At 40.1% G+C, this 16576-nt stretch overlaps 1 non-coding gene across 1 annotated transcript; it reads left to right on the top strand.

Moving 5' to 3' along the window:
- Nucleotides 1–15070: 15070 nt before the first annotated feature.
- LOC127133237 (small nucleolar RNA R71) lies at nucleotides 15071–15177 on the top strand. The gene has a single exon (XR_007807225.1). It is a non-coding gene; the product is annotated as a small nucleolar RNA R71 (small nucleolar RNA).
- Nucleotides 15178–16576: the final 1399 nt, after the last annotated feature.

Genomic DNA, 16576 nt, shown 5'->3' with positions numbered 1-16576 from the left:
CGACCCATTTCACCTCTTTTTTTAGTTAGTTTATTATTATTATTATTTATTTTATTTGTTCTTGTCCATATGTTTGGATCGTTGTTAGTCTAACAGCTCACCACCTGTGGCCGGGTGGAGGGGAAGATGTCTCATCTCCCCTTGTGTGGTGGGTTCGATCCTAGTGCATGTCATTTCCTATTTATTTCATTATTTTATCATTTTTATTTATTATTTTCTTTTTTAATATTTTTATGTTTCATTCCCGTTTTTCCGACACTTGTTGATATTAATGTTTGTATTTTATTTATTTTAATTGACAAAGCATCGATTTTAATTTATGGATTCAACAACTCTCATGTGTGTTTATTTATAATTATTTTATCGAGATATCAATAGAATTTCGCCGCGTTATGATTAATCACATATGACATTTCAACTATAGTCAATATGTGCAAACCGGCTTTGAGCACATTATCTAGGTTTCTTGTTTGCTTTTTCAAATTTCCATCTCTGTGCACGTCATTGCCTTGTAAATATAACTTGTTATGTTATTTATTTTCTTCACATGGCTTACTCTTGGGACTTCTTACAATGAGACAGTTCTCTTGCACTTACGCTCATACATCACATTGCTTGGGCCCAATTTAATTATTTCATTACTTTGAATCCCCATTCGAAAAATGTACCCCCACTCCCATGGCATGTAATAATTTTATCGCTTTTTATTTATTTACTTGCTTGACTGTTTAGTTAGCTACTAACACAAGAATAAAATCAACCATTTCCAAAAGATCAAAAATAAAAACTCGACCCAACGTCGAGTATTTTCTCAATAAACAAATCAATCCATTTCTTCCTCCCATTCTATTCCATTTCTTTCAAACCTTCATAAATGCTTCATCCAACGTCAAGCCATTTTTCATAATAAAAACTCAAAAAATATTAATTCATATTTAATACCTTTTCAATAAAGATGGAAATGGAACGTGGTGGATACCATGCACTTTTGAGACTAGGGTTCGAGATGGATGTCTCGCCTATCCTAGCTCTCGCCATCATCCAAATTTATCTATTCTTTTTCTCTCAAACATTCATTCAAATTTCTTTCAAACATCCATCAATGCTTGATCCAACGTCAAGCCATTTTTCCTAATAAAACCCAAAAAAAATACTTAATTCCTATTAAACACTTTTTTTCAATGAAGATGGAAATGGAACATGGTGGATACCATGCACTCCTGAGATTAAGATTCGAGGTGGATGCCTCGCCTATCATAGCTCTCGCCATAATTTAAAATTGTCAATTCAGTTTTCTTCAAACCCCTTTCTTAATCAAATTCAAAACACTTAATCCTTGTTAACACTTTTGCAAATAAGATGGAAATGGAACGTGGTGGATACCAAGCACTCCTGAGACTAGGGTTCGAGATGGATATCTCGCTCATCCCAGTTCTCGCCATTACTCAAAACACATCAAACCAATCAATTTCTTTCTCGCCTCCGTTAGATTGACTCTTAAACCTTTTCACAAACAAAAGGTACTTTGTTTCAAAACAATGCAAGGCAATGTTTCTCCACCTGTTTTGGGTAGTCCAACAATGTTTTTGTCGATTTGACACAAAGTAGCTTTCGCTAAAATCAACCAACTGTCGTAACCTAAAAAAAAGGGAATGCGAAAAAAACAACCGGCGAAAAAGAAATGACAAAAGAGTCGCCACCGTGCGTTATTTATCCCAAAGGAGGGGAAGGAAACGCTCGAAGTAAACCTGGAAAAAGGAAAGGAAAAGACAAGGTCTCGCAACCAAATCTTGGGTTCGGGAGTCGATTATGCGAAGGGAAGGTATTAGCACCCCTACGCATCCGTAGTATTCTACGGGATCCACTCTTGTGGTTCTTGTCTAAAGGGTGTGGGTTGATCTAATGTACTATTTACTAAAAGAGGGGTCAAAAGAAAATGACTCACACGGATGTCGCATCCACTGCATACGTATCTCATCTGAATATGAGAATCAGAGTCTTCGTAGCTCGGCTGACCTATTTGTTTGTTTTGTGTTGTTTAGGTGAACGACGTTACTACGCAATCTACCGGATGCTCGACCTTTGGAGACTTACTCACCTGTAGTAGAAGGAGTTAACGTGTTCTTAGGAGAAGAAACATCAATGAATTTCTTTGTGTTTTAGGAATGCTCATGCAAAAAGGAAGTCCTAGACGAAGGAACCGTGCTACCTTAATTGACATGCAAACGAGAGACTATACGAAGCCTAGCAATCCTATGGGGAGACGATCACACCATACAAAACAAACATGCATAAAGTAAACACGCCAACAAAGGGGCTCAAACATACATGGGTAGGGCTTTAGTCAAGAGGGATCATATCAACCTCGACAAACAAGCTATGGAAGGGTAATCAAACGGGCTCTTAACCACTGACACTGAACGTCAGGGTGAGCATATCAAAAGGGTAATGAGGATAAGACCTCATAGCTCTTAACCCTGGACAGGGTGAGCTCATGACAAAGCGTGGGGATTCAGAAAGACGGAACCCTCTCCACTGACTGACCGGACAAAAGATCCTGGGCTTCTGTTCTGAAGCATCGGCACGTAGTGTGAGCTTAAAGAACGACACACTGAATAAAGAGGGGTTGACTACTAATCCCTTTTATCCGTCAATTGCCTCTTCATGGAGGTCTTTAACACTGGTGCCTCTTCTTGGAGGTCTTTGGGCACAAAAGTAAACACATAAAAAAACATCGCCTCCTATCGAGGTCTTCCAGCTAAGAAAGCGGTAAAATGCGGGAAAGATAAAGGGATCAAGAGATCTACCACACGGATAAAAATCCAAAGTAGCAACAACTAAAGAAGCAAGAAACCCGGCGATTGCTCAAGCTAGCACCATCAAAGAAAGCAAGTCAGCAAAGTAATCGGAATAAATCTCCAGGTGGCATCCCATAAATAAAGTGGAATACCAAGCAGGCCATCTCTTCAAGAGTCATGTGAGCCCTCACAAAAACTCAACAAACAGGTTAGAGAAACAAGATGGGGTGCAATCAAGAGTTGCACCAAATAAGAGAATCAAAATGTAACCACATGAATCATGCCATTAAAGTTCACAAAAAGCTCACCAAAAAAACAACCAAGGATAGGAGGCCTAAACCTCTTGTCAAACAAATGCATTGAAAGGGTATCAAAACTCAAAGCCAGGGGGCAAGGATCCACACGACAAGACATGACATACATAACAAAACATGTGCCCGGATGCAATAGAAAGCATGTCATAACGAACACAAAACAGATTGGAGAGCAAACAGAAAAAACAGCTACTGTCGTGATTGCTACTGCTTCGCTTAGCGAAGCTTCGCTACAGGTTCACTTAGCGAGGTGCTAGCGAATGCCTGCGGGTTCTGGGTTCTTCCTGATAATAGTACGATTTCCGAAACCCCTAAATCCTATGGTACCCATTTTAGAAACCGAGTGATCAAACATTCAAGGTATTGTTTTAAACATTCATGCACATCTAAACCCACATACAAAACTTAACGATATCCACTCTTTCAAATTCAACCATAATACCTCATACATTCAGAAATTTCAAATTGAAAACATAAAGTAGTGGGAATAAGGAAAACCTGATTGGAGAGATCGAATGAGATTGAATTACACGGTTGGGCTTGCAGAATAATCTTAGGGTTTATATGAGATGGAATGGGTTCTTTGCAGATGAGTTCCCTTCAGTCTCTGGAGGCTGCTCTAAATTAGTTCTCACTCTCTCTTTTTCTTCTAGGGTTTTGTTTCAATGAAATTTTAGAATTTATAACCTGATTTTCATGGCTTTGTGGGCTCAAATGAGAGGGGTCCAAGTCCAAGATTTTTCTATTTTTTTTTATTTTCAAAACGCGTGGGCTTCGCCTAGCGAAGAATTTGCTCGCCTAGCGAGCATGCCAGTTCGGACTCGCTAGGCGAACCACGCTGCTCGCCTAGCGAGCATGACAGTTCAGGAACATACTTTTGTTCCTTCAAGATTAGCGTTTTGAATGATGAATAGACCCCATTTGAACATGTTGGAAGTAACTCAAGCCATTCCCTAGCCATTTGACCTTCAGTTGACCAAAGTTGACCAGAGGTAATTCAGATGAACTTTGCTGAAATGCAATATGAAATGTTAAATGACCTAAAATGAATGCATGAATGAGGAGGGCGAATTTGAGGTGCTACACCAACAAACAAACATTTTTCTATCCAGAACTACGTAAGCCTTGATTTCTCTGTTGAGATACGTAGGAGCAGAATTTGTAAATCTTGTCAGGCCCAATAATAAAAAACTTAGGTTTAGTCCTTCGTCAAATATCCAAAAACATTCTCCTCTCTTCTATTCTTCCTTTCTCACTTAATAACTTAAAGCCTAACATTTCAAACTAACATTAACGCGCATAACTAACCTAATGGTTCCCGTTGAGTACAACGGACGTGAGGGATGCTAATACCTTCCCCTTGCGTAATCGACTCCCGAACCCTAATTTGGTTGCGATGACCTATATCATTGTCGTTCTTTCTTGGGATTTATCGATATTTCCCCTTTCCTTTTTAGGAATAAATAAAGTTCGGTGGAGACTCTATTCAGTCCATCATTGCGAGCGTGCAATTGCGCTTCGCTAGGCCATGTTCTCATTTTCTGAGGTACGACAGATGGCGACTCTGCTGGGGACTGCCGATCCCTAAGTGAGTCAAGCCTAGTTAGGATGTTTGTGTGCCTTTGTTTGTTTAATTGTGTGGCTTTTCCTTATTTATTGCTTTTATTATCTTTATTCTTACATTGATATATTTGTTGTATATTGGTTCCACTATGTTGGGTACTTGGATATTTGATTGCAGACCATGTGGGAAAGACTCTACACCCGAGTCTAGAGTAAAAAAATATAAGATAGAGTGATGGTTAAGTAGTACAGACTCCCGAGGTGAATACTTCGTAAGAGTCGGTACGAGAACCTCACTTAGAGTAGATCCTTTTGCAAATATTGTCACCCGAGGTGTATACCTCGTAAGCTTCGATGTTTCAAAGGGGTCTATGACTCTAAGAACCTTTTAGAACATTGAACCTTTGGCCAACTAGAAATGATGGTTGCGTAGTATGGATTCCCGAGGTGAATACTTCGTAAGAATCGATACGAGAACCTCGCTCAGAATAGATTCTCTAGATGGAGTTGACGATCGGAAAGTATTTTCCGCAAGCGTCAAACATTCTTTTGAATTAATGACTCCGAGTACCCTGTCTAGAACCAAGTCGATGGTTGCGTAGTACGGACTCTCGAGATGAATACTTCGTAAGAGTCGGTACGAGAGCCTCACCCAGAATAGATTCCCTTGATGGAGTTGACGACCAGAAAGTATTTTCCGTAAGCGTCAAACATTCTTGTGAATCAATGACTCTGGGAATCCTTTGTAATAAATCCCTAGATCACACCCGGTGAGAACCTCATTTCGGAAAGCAATCAGATTTATCCATACCTCGGACCTTTGAACCTGTACCCAAAAAAAACATTGCATCCATCCATTCATTGCATACCCATAAAAGGCAAAACTCTTAGTTTGTTTCGCATTGTTTCAGGAATACAAGACATGTTAGCAAAATAAATCTTGAGAGAAGAAGCACTTTTCAGTTCAAATACAAGAACGTGGACCTTGCCAGCCTGCAAAAGTTGACTGCCAAAGTAACGCCATTCAAACTCAACAGCTTTGTGCAAAACTATGGAAGAATCCTGGACATCCTAAATGAGAAGATGGACATGATGACTGCAGTGACTATTGCTCAATTCTATGATCCACCTCTACGTTGTTTCACGTTTTCTGACTTCCAATTGGCTCCTACCTTGAAGGAATTTGAGAGGATTATAGGCCGAAACCTGAGGGATCATAATCCATTTCCGAAGTTTGATGAAGGTATTCCTCCCAAGAGGATAGCCTTAGCTTTGGGGTTTGAAAGTTTTTGAAGTCGTGGACAATTGGGATGTGAAGGGAGCTCTCAATGGTTTTTATAGGAAGTTCTTGCAAGATCAAGCTAAGAAGATGGAAAAATAAGGGAATTGGGAAGCCTTCTATGTTGTGTTAGCCGTGTTGGTATATGGGATAGTTCTCTTCCCAAATATTGACCATTTTGTGGACCACCTGGCGGTGAGAATCTTCCTCTCTAGTAACCTTGTACCGTTCCTCCTGGCAGACCTCCACTACGCTCTCCATGATCGGTCCCCTACGTAGAGGATGCGTAGGCCGGAGCTGACTGCTGAGATAAACTACTGAGGACTTATACGGAAATGATAATTAAGACCATGGTATATGGGGTTTCGGGAGTGATTCCTATATTTACGAAGATTATGGTGCTAATACAGATACTGATGTTTCGCAAAGTTCTCCCAAGTCACCGCATCCTTACTCAAAACATGTCTTTAAAACCTGAAAACTTTCAGAGTAACACTATTTTCTTTTGCAATTTTTTTTCCGGTGGGGCTAAAGGTATGGGGGGTAGGATTGTACTAAAGATCTACTATATTTGGTGACTCGTCAGACTCATGCATTATACTAAAAAGCAAAATAAACAACTAAAAGGAAATAAAAAGAAATAAACTATCTAAAAACAACAAAGAAAAGCGATAAAGAAAAAAAATGAGAAAGGTAATAAAGAAAAGATGATAGAGTCTCCTCCCACACTTAAATCAAACATTGTCCCCAATGTTTCGAAATAAGATAAGGGAAGAGTTACCTGACAACCTATTGCTGACCACTAGTGCCCTCGCCATCCTGAGGTGGACGATGGGATCGGGTACGACGACGGTCTCTCTGATCCATCCTCTCCTGCAGGGCATCCTGAGCGGTCCTCACCTCTCGAAGGTTACCCATAATGGAACCTTGAGTGGCTTCAATGAGTGTCATGTGTCGCTGGTGGTATTGTTGCTGACGGGTTTGCGTAGATGTAATCGTTTGCAGGGACTGTAGAACAGTGTCGTAGGACCTGTCTGTCCTCCGCTGCGACTCTTGCATGAAGCTCATGTTATTCGCCAACTGTTGTTGGATGGTAGAGAGTAGGTCATCACGCCTCTGCTCTCTAGCCATGTGGTCACGCCACATCTCCTCCGTAATATAAAAGCCAGGAGCGGTACCTGCAGAAGAAGAAGATGGTGCGGTGTGTGGTGGTGAAGGATGATGGTGGGACACATGGGGTACGGGAGATCTCTCTCTCCGATCATATTCATCATCAGTGTCATGTCCCGCCTCATCAGGAATGTTAGGAGGAAGAGGACCCAAAACAGGTGGAGCATCTAAAGCGTAGGTCCAATTCCTTTCATCTCGTACGTCTGTACGTCTAGTGCACGGTAAAATAACAGATGGGAAGGCTACACCATGAACCATAAGCATATAGCCTCCTTCTCTCCTCAAACGACACAATTTCATGTCTCTTAGAAATTTTAGGTTAATTGTGCGAGAAGGTAAGGGGTCTAGGGTAGCCATCTCATTGTTCAGGTTAAGTGCCCGAGCAATAGACGTAATCAATCAACCAAAAGAAATCGGTCTCGCTTTATTCAAAGTTAAAGTCATATGAGCAAGCATGAACGAGACCGAATTAATTCGTCTATTTATGAGGCTTCCTTGTAAAAATAGAAGCTCTCTAGCATTAACCTTATTTGGATTCTCCCGGCCAAAAATAGTGCATGCCAACAGATATCTAAAAACTCTGATGGCCGGGTTATGGATAGTTGAGGCAAGAACTCCTTCAAAAGAGTTTATGGAAGTGTTTGATAAACGCTCCCAGAAGGAAAAGACCTCAACTGACCACTCCGAATCCAAAGGGGCCTCACAAATAGCACTGTCCCCATGAGGGATTCCTAACAGGCTGGCTAGTTTTTCGGTACTGAATTCATATTCAACAGCAAACATTCTAAATCTGACAGTACCAACTGTGCTAGCAGTGTTAGGGTTGACAATATAAATTAAGGAACTCAAGAATTCAATTGTCAATCGCTCATAGGTGGGTTCTTTGTTGGAAAAGAAATTATGCAAACCTAAGTTATCTAATAAGTGAAATATGCTATGATAGATACCTAAAGTGTAGAGACCATTTCGTCAACATACCTTGTCGAGAGGATCTCCCGATTTTGCAACCGTTCGATAATTTTTCTTTGTCTATCCCCCGGTTTCCCTCCTTGAAGAATGAATCCATTAAACTCCATTTGTGTAGCTCTTGAAAAGTGATGAAGAAGATAAAGTGGAATTTGAAAAGGTTGGATTTTTACGAAATCCGACGGATGAAAATGGAAATGGAAATCGGAAAAATGATTTGTACGGTGTGGTGATTAGAAAGGTATGCGCTTTTTGTGGGTTCAATGATGTTTTTCCAAGGTGAAAGAATGGGTTTGGAAGGTTGTAAGGTGTGAAAATGGTGAAGAAAGGGGTTCCGCCCCGACCTTTTACAGACGCTGTGGCGGGCGCCACAGGGTCTATGGCGGGCGCCACAAGGCAAAATCTGGCTGGGCCAGATTTTGGTCCTTTGGCTTGGGCTTCTCTTGTCTTTTGGCTTTGAGGGGTCCGGATAGCATTTGTCTTGTGATTTTCCTAGTATCGTTGACTTGCATAATTTTATAAAAGTAAAAACATAAATAAAAATGAAACAAAAATTAAATATTAGACTAATAAATAAATAATTAACTGAAAATAAAAAATGCAAATAAAACAAACATAAGACATATATAGATAAAAATAGAAATATCGATGTATAGACGTAGTTTATGTAATATTCCAAAATGCGATAATATAAAATGAGTTATTTAAATACGAGAAATATATAAAAATAAAATAAAATAAGATGAAATGGTGAGATCATATAGTAGGGATGTCGTCTTCCTGAGAGGATCCACGGAGCATGGCTACCTCCTGCCTGAGCTCTGCGATCTCCTGATATAGACAGTCGGCTTCAGTAGCATGGGTGAGATCAGACACTCCTATCTGTAAAGTGAGGTCAGGCACCTCCTGTCTAAGCTCTGCGATCTCTCAACGACACTCAACAATCTGAGTGCGGATGTCGGGGGTCTGCAATGAAAGATTATTAGAGAAAACAATGATCCTGGGAGATGGTGGTGTAGGCGTGTATTCAGCAATGGGTGGTGATCTCGGCTCCTCGACGGTCTCTCCCTGGCCCTCTAGAGCATAACTCCAATTCGCTGGATCATGCACATTGGTCATCATAGGATCTGGCAGTGTGAAATAATGGATAGCCTCGCTGTCGACCAGCAATCGGAACTGACATGGGTGGAAAGAGGCTCTCCTCATCAACCCTCTGGTCAAACAGAAGTCGATGTCCATGGTAGTGTACCCACAGTAGATCCGGAGATGTGATAGCTTGCAAGACAGACCTAAAGCGACAACAATCTGCGTGATGATTCCGCCCACATGGATGACTCCTTCGGTAGATCTGGAGATACTGCTAAGACTATATAACAAAAAGTTCCCACATGCTACTGGGTGAGACTGGGATGCACAAAATAGTAGGAAAATCTCCTCTTCACTCAGTAATGTCTCTGCATCCGGCCTTCCCAGGAAGGAATGTGCCAATATCATCTGAAAGTATCTGAAGGCGGGGTTATGTATAACATGAGATAGCTGCGTAGATGGATCCTGGCTTCCGCCACCTGAGATATCACTCCAAAACTTCTCAACCTCCTTACCCAGAAAATATCCCATAGGTGTCTTCGGGATAGCATCAGGAGTGGTCTGGAAGCCCAATAGGTCGCCGAACTCTTTCTGGCTGAAAGAGTACTCAACTCCAAAGAGCCTGAAAGCAGCATACCCATCTGTTCCAGAGTATGGGTCATAGTTGAATGAACTCAGGAACTCCAGTGTCAGGTTCCTGTAGGTGTTACTCAAGTCATCAGCAAACTCGTCCCAGTGAAGCTGGTGGCTAAGGAATCAGATACTCGGCTCGATACCCAGTGCCTCCATACAGTGCTGATCAAGATAACGTGTGGGGGCCATAGGGTGTTGATACAAAGCGATGTAGCGCTCTCTCTGAGCATTATCTCTATAGGCCACGTGCATGTCATCGAAATCCTGCATCCTGTAAAAGCTAAGAAAGTGATCCTAAAAATGCAAACCATTCAAATTTTAGTCTCAATGCAAAATATGATAAAATAAAATAAAAATTAAATTAAATAAATGCCAAAAAGTAAAATGAAAGAAAAACCATGGGTTGCCTCCCACGCAGCGCTTGTTTAACGTCATTAGCTTGACGATTAGAATTTGTACACCTGTAGTAGTAGGAATTGGTGGATCAATCAGGGTGTGGCTTGAGTAGTATGCTGGAACGTCTCCTCCTTCGCAGAGCTTCAGTCTTTGTCCATTTACAATGAATGGACTACAGGTTTCGTTCTTGATTTCTACGGCTCCGGATCTCAGAATCTTGGATACTTCGAAAGGACCAGTCCATCTTGAACGTAGCTTTCTAGGGAAGAGTTGTAACCTAGAGTTGAAAAGGAGAACAAGATCGCCTATATTGAAGTTTTTCTTTATTATTCTTTTGTCGTGATAGGCTTTTGTTCTTTCTTTATATATTTTTGCATTCTCGTAGGCAGATTGCCTAAGTTCTTCTAGTTTATGAATGTCTAGGGTATGCTTTTCTCCAGGGGCTAGGTAGTCTAAATTAAAAGCTTTAATGGCCCAATAGGCCTTATGCTCTAATTCGAACGGTAAGTGACAGGATTTTCCATAAACTAGTTGGTAAGGAGTAGTTCCTATAGGGGTTTTGAAAGCGGTCCTGTAGGCCCATAATGCTTCTTGAAGCTTCTGAGACCAGTCTCTCCTAGAAATAGAAACAATTTTCTCTAGGATTTGTTTTATCTCCCTATTAGATACTTCTACTTGGCCACTAGTCTATGGGTGGTATGGTGTTGCTACTCTATGTCTAACTCCATATTTTCTTAAAAGTTTGTCAAATATTCTCGATATGAAGTGTGATCCTCCATCGCTTATGACTAAACATGGTGTTCCAAATCTAGGGAATATATCGTTTTTAAATAGTTTGATTACTACCCTAGTGTCGTTTATGGGTGCGGCTATAGCTTCAATCCACTTAGACACATAGTCTACAGCTACTAAGATATACCTGTTTCCTAAGGATGGTGGGAAAGGTCCCATGAAATCTATACCCCATACGTCAAAGAGTTCTACTTCCTGAATGTTTCTTAGAGGCATTTCATCACGCCTTGAAATGTTTCCAGTGCGTTGGTATCTATCACACTTGACAATGCAAGCATAGACATCACGCCACATGGTAGGCCAGAATAGGCCAACTTGAAGAATCTTGTCGTATGTCTTAGAGGTGCTTGCATGTCCACCATAAGGTGCAGAATGACAATGCTCGATAATACTATTTACCTCTTCTTCTGGAACGCAACGGCGAAAAATGCCATCTTTACCCCTTTTGAAAAGGAGCGGTTCGTCCCAATAGAAGTTTCTCACATCGTGGAAGAATTTCTTCTTGCGGTGGTAGTCAAGATCAGGGGGTACTATATCAGCAGCTAGGTAATTAACGAAGTCTGCATACCAGGGTACGTTACTTATTGCTAAGGAGTTTTGGGGGTGCTCATAAGGATCTAGGTTATTATCTTCAATGGTTTCTACTTTAGCTATCAGTCTATCATAGGCGAAATCATCATTTTTGGGTACTAGTTCTGGTTTTATATGTTCTAGCCTAGAAAGGTGATCGGCTACTACATTTTCAGTGCCTTTTTTATCTCTTATATCTAAATTAAACTCTTGTAGTAATAGAATCCATCGGAGTAACCTAGGCTTGGCATCTTTTTTACTTAATAGGTAACGAATGGCAGCATGATCGGTGTAAACTATAATTTTTGCTCCCACTAGATAAGACCTAAATTTGTCTATAGCAAAAACTACAACGAGTAATTCTTTTTCAGTTGTTGCGTAGTTATGTTGGGCAGCATCTAGAGTTCTACTGGCATAATAAATGGCATGTAATTTTTTATCTTTCCTTTGTCCTAGAACGGCTCCAACTGCATAATCACTAGCATCGCACATTATCTCAGAAGGTTCTGACCAATCAGGTGGTTTCATAATGGGTGCTGAGATCAATGCTTGCTTTAAAAGATTAAATGTGTCATTACATTTTTCATCGAAAATGAATTCAGCATCTTTCATTAAAAGTCCAGTTAAAGGTTTAGTTATTTTGGAGAAGTCCTTAATAAAACGCCGGTAGAATCCAGCGCGTCCAAGAAAGCTTCGGACTTCTCTGATGGTTTTTGGTGGTTTTAGGTTTTATATAACTTCTATTTTAGCTCTATCTACCTCTATACCTTTTTCAGAAACTATATGTCCTAAAACTATTCCTTCGGTTACCATGAAATGACACTTTTCCCAGTTTAGCACGAGGTTCACCTCCACGCATCTCTCCAGGATTTTCTCAAGGTTAGCAAGAAAATTGTGGAAATCAAATCCGTAAACCGAGAAATCATCAATAAATACTTCCATGATACCATCTAGGTAATCTACAAAGATTGACATCATGGAGCGTTGGAAAGTAGCTGGGGCATTACAGAGGTCGAATGGCATTCGTCTGTAGGCAAAAGTTCCATAAGGGGATGTAAAGGTAGTTTTTTCTTGATCTTCGGGGTGGATAGGTATTTGGAAGAATCCAGAGTATCCATCTAGATAACAGAAGTAGGAGTGTCTGGCTAGACGCTCCAACATTTGGTCTATAAATGGTAAAGGGAAATGATCCTTCCTAGTTGCTTTATTTAATTTTCTATAATCTATACACATCCGCCATCCTCCTTCTAAACGTTTTACTACATGTTCGCCTTTATCGTTTTGTACGACTGTGATGCCTCCCTTTTTAGGTACTACATGCACAGGGCTCACCCACTTACTATCCGAGATCTGATAGATTATACCTGCCTCAAGTAACTTAAGAACTTCCTTTTTTAACGACATCACTCATTATAGGGTTTATCCTTCTCTGATGTTCTCTAGAGGGTTTTGAATCTTCTTCGAGCGAAATCCGATGCATGCATATGGATGGGCTTATACCTTTCAGGTCAGAGATATTATATCCTAAGGCTGAGGGATATCTTCGTAAAACATCTAAAAGTTGGTTCGTTTCCTCTTTGCTCAAGGTAGCACTGACTATAACTGAACGATTCATCTTTTCATCGAGGAACTCATATCTCAGGTTCTTGGGCAGTTCCTTAAGTTCTAAAGTTGGTTTCTTAGGGCATGGCATACGATCTGGGGTAAGGGATAAACATTCCTAAAGGTTATCATTGATGTAGGGTTTCTTAAAGTCATCATCTTCCCTTATGAGAGTTGATGGTAACTTAATTGTTTTTATAATTTCTTTTTGTTCTAATTCTCTAACACATTCATCAATGATATCTAAGGCATAACACGAGTCTCCCATCACAGGTGCCATAAGAAATTTCGAAAGTATAAATTCTATTTTCTCGTCACCTACCTCAAATGTCAACTTTCCTTTCTTGACATCTATTATGGCTCCTGCAGTCGATAAGAATGGTCTACCTAGAAGGATTGGTATATCATTGTCCTCTTTGATATCCATGACAACAAAATCAGTAGGGATAAATAACTGACCTATCCTAACAGGAACATCTTCTAAGATGTCTATCGGATATTTAACAGATCTATCTGCTAACTAAAGTGACATCTTAGTGGGCTGTAATTCTCCTAAGTTTAACCTCTCACAAACTGCTAGAGGCATTAGGCTCACACTAGCTCCTAAGTCTAGAATTTTTTTTTCTATGACATGATTACCCAAAAGGCAAGGAATGGAGAAATTTCCAGGATCTTTATCTTTCTTTGCTAATTTGTCCTCGGAAATAGCATTGCATTCCAAAGGCTTCGGATCGTCAAGTCTACGTTTGTTGGTAAGGATGTCTTTGAGAAACTTTGCATAAGAAGGTATTTGGGTGATGGCTTATGTGAATGGGATTTCTACATGAAGTTTTTCTATAACTTTAATAAATTTTTGATACTATTTATTGATCTGGGTTTGTTTGAGTCTTTGCGGATATGGTATATGTGGTTTATATGGCGGGGGTGGTACGTAAGTTTTGTCTTTAGGTTCTTCTCCTTTTTCTCGACCTTCCTGGTTTTCAGGTTCCTCTGGTTCCTTTACTTCGTCCGGGGGCTTGGTACATTCCTTAGAAGTTTCAGGTTCACTCAATCTAGGGTTTGGTGACTCATCATAAGCGTTCCCACTTCGTAGGGTAATAGCATTGGCTTGCCCTCTTGGATTTTGTTGAGGTTGTCCAGGGAATTGTCCTCCAGGTGTGGTCTGAGGGGCTTGGTTTAAAGCTACCTGAGAGATTTGGGTTTCAAGCATCTTAGTATGAGTAACTACTTGGTCAACCTTGGTTCCTAACTGAGTAATCAATTCGTTAACATGAATGTTTTGGTTCATGAACTCTTTGTTTTGTTGGGTTTGAGCGGTGATAAAATTTTCCATAATTTTCTCAAGGCTCGACTTTGATGGTACAGGTTGCATATGTTGATTTGATCTAGGGGCTTGATAACTAGGTCTCGGAGGTGCATTATTTTGGAATGGGTTATTATTTTTATAGGAGAAGTTCGGATGATTCCTCCATCCAGGGTTATAGGTATTCGACTATGGGTTCCCTTGGGTGTAGTTCACTTGCTCATAGTGGGTTTCGTTTAATAGACTGCATTTTGCAGATTGGTGTCCTTTGGTTCCACATATCTCACAATCCGACGAAACTGCGGCTACAGTATTCAGGTTTATGCACATATGCTCGACTTTGAGGGCTAATGCGTCCATTTTAGCTTGCATCATGTCTATAGAGTTTAGTTCATGCACTCATCCTTGGGCTTCCTTCTTTTCTACTGTCGCTCGTTCGACTCCCCATGATTGATGGTTTTGAGCCATATCTTCGATGAGGGCACTAGCTTCAGGATAAAGTTTGTTCATCAGAGCACCGCCTGCGGCAGCGTCGATGGTCATCTTTGTGTTATAGTGAAGTCCATTATAGAAGGTTTGAATGATTAACCAATTTTCTAAACCATGATGTGGGCATGCTCGTAACAACTCTTTATATCTCTCCCAAGCTTCGAACAACGATTCTCCTTGGTTTTGGGTAAATCTAGTTATATGGTTTCGAAGAACGGCGGTCTTACTTGGGGGAAAATATCTAGCAAGAAAAAACTCTTCTAAGGTAATCCCAAGTCGTAATGGAATTGGGTGGAAAGGAATCTAACCATGATAAGGCTTTATCTCTGAGGAAGAAAGGGAATAATCTTAGACGTATTGCCTCAGGAGAAGCTCCATTGGTTTTAAAAGTGTCTGCTAATTGAAGAAATATTTTTAAATGTTGGTTTGGGTTCTCAGTAGCGAGACCCGCGAATTGTCTCTGTTGCACTAGTTGCAACAGGGATGGTTTAAGTTCAAAATTATTAGCTGGGATGGTTGGGTTTACTATACTAGAACTAGGTTCTTCATTAGATGGTTGAGCGAAATCCTTAAGAGGTCTTTGGTTTTGATCTTCGGCCATGGCTCTCTTAATTCTATGAAAGAATAAACATGCGCGAGCGTAACGTTCAGGTTCCGCCAGAGGGTATACTAAGCTTAAACTTCTGGTGCTGCGAGTTCTTCGCATTGACCGGCGGGAAATAGCCTAAGTCTAAACGATATAACAACAGGAAAATGAAATTTAACGAAATTGCTCCCCGGCAACGGCGCCAAAAACTTGATGCGGTGTCTCGCAAGTATACAAACGCGTCAGAGTAATATAAAAGTTTGTCGAATCCACAGAGACCAAGTGTCAATCTATCGTTATCTATTGTTATGGTGTTTATCAAAGGCAATCAAAATAGGTGTTTTTGGAGTGTGCAATGAAAAAGTAAAGTGTTGAATAAAGATTAATCAATAAAGACAGGGTCAAATGTAATCCACGTAATCAATTAATAATCCAAGTACTTGCTAATAGAGCTACTTATGGGCAGTGTTTCCTACTTTGAAAAGAACTAATTTAACAGGAACTGTCGCTTTCGCGTATTCAGAACCGAGTTGTACTCCCTAATCAAACCCTCTTATTCTCACTTATAAAAAGGTGCGCATTGCGTTAGAGTAGTAAATCTATTTTTAAGAAATATAGTATCTTGACTAAGTTGAAAATTATTATAACCTGGATTTCTTAACCAAAAGAGGCTCTCACGAACCAGACTCTAAACTTATAAACGCGTCCGAAAATAGTTTTAAAATCTCTTTTCTTCTTAAGTTAAAAACTCCTAATAAACTAAACAAAGCGCTTTCGCTGTTTTTGAAATAGTTAAAAACAATTAAGTTTAGATAGACGTTGGACGGCTTTCGATCTTACCCAACGGAATTGAAGTGCGGAAAAACTTAAGTTGAAAGTTAAAATAGCCCTTAAGTGTTTCTACGAACAATTGTACGGATTATCGGTTCAATTACGATTCTTACATTTTAACCTTATAGATTTAGTTAGACATGGTAAAGTAAAAGTGCATTTAATTTAAATAAAAGTAGTGCGAGTGCGGAAAATAAC

This window comes from Lathyrus oleraceus, chromosome 3 (assembly GCF_024323335.1).
Source record: "Lathyrus oleraceus cultivar Zhongwan6 chromosome 3, CAAS_Psat_ZW6_1.0, whole genome shotgun sequence".
NCBI classification, from domain to species: Eukaryota; Viridiplantae; Streptophyta; class Magnoliopsida; order Fabales; family Fabaceae; genus Lathyrus; species Lathyrus oleraceus.
Note: the sequence above shows the minus strand (reverse complement) of the source record. Positions and strands in the feature narration are given on the sequence as shown.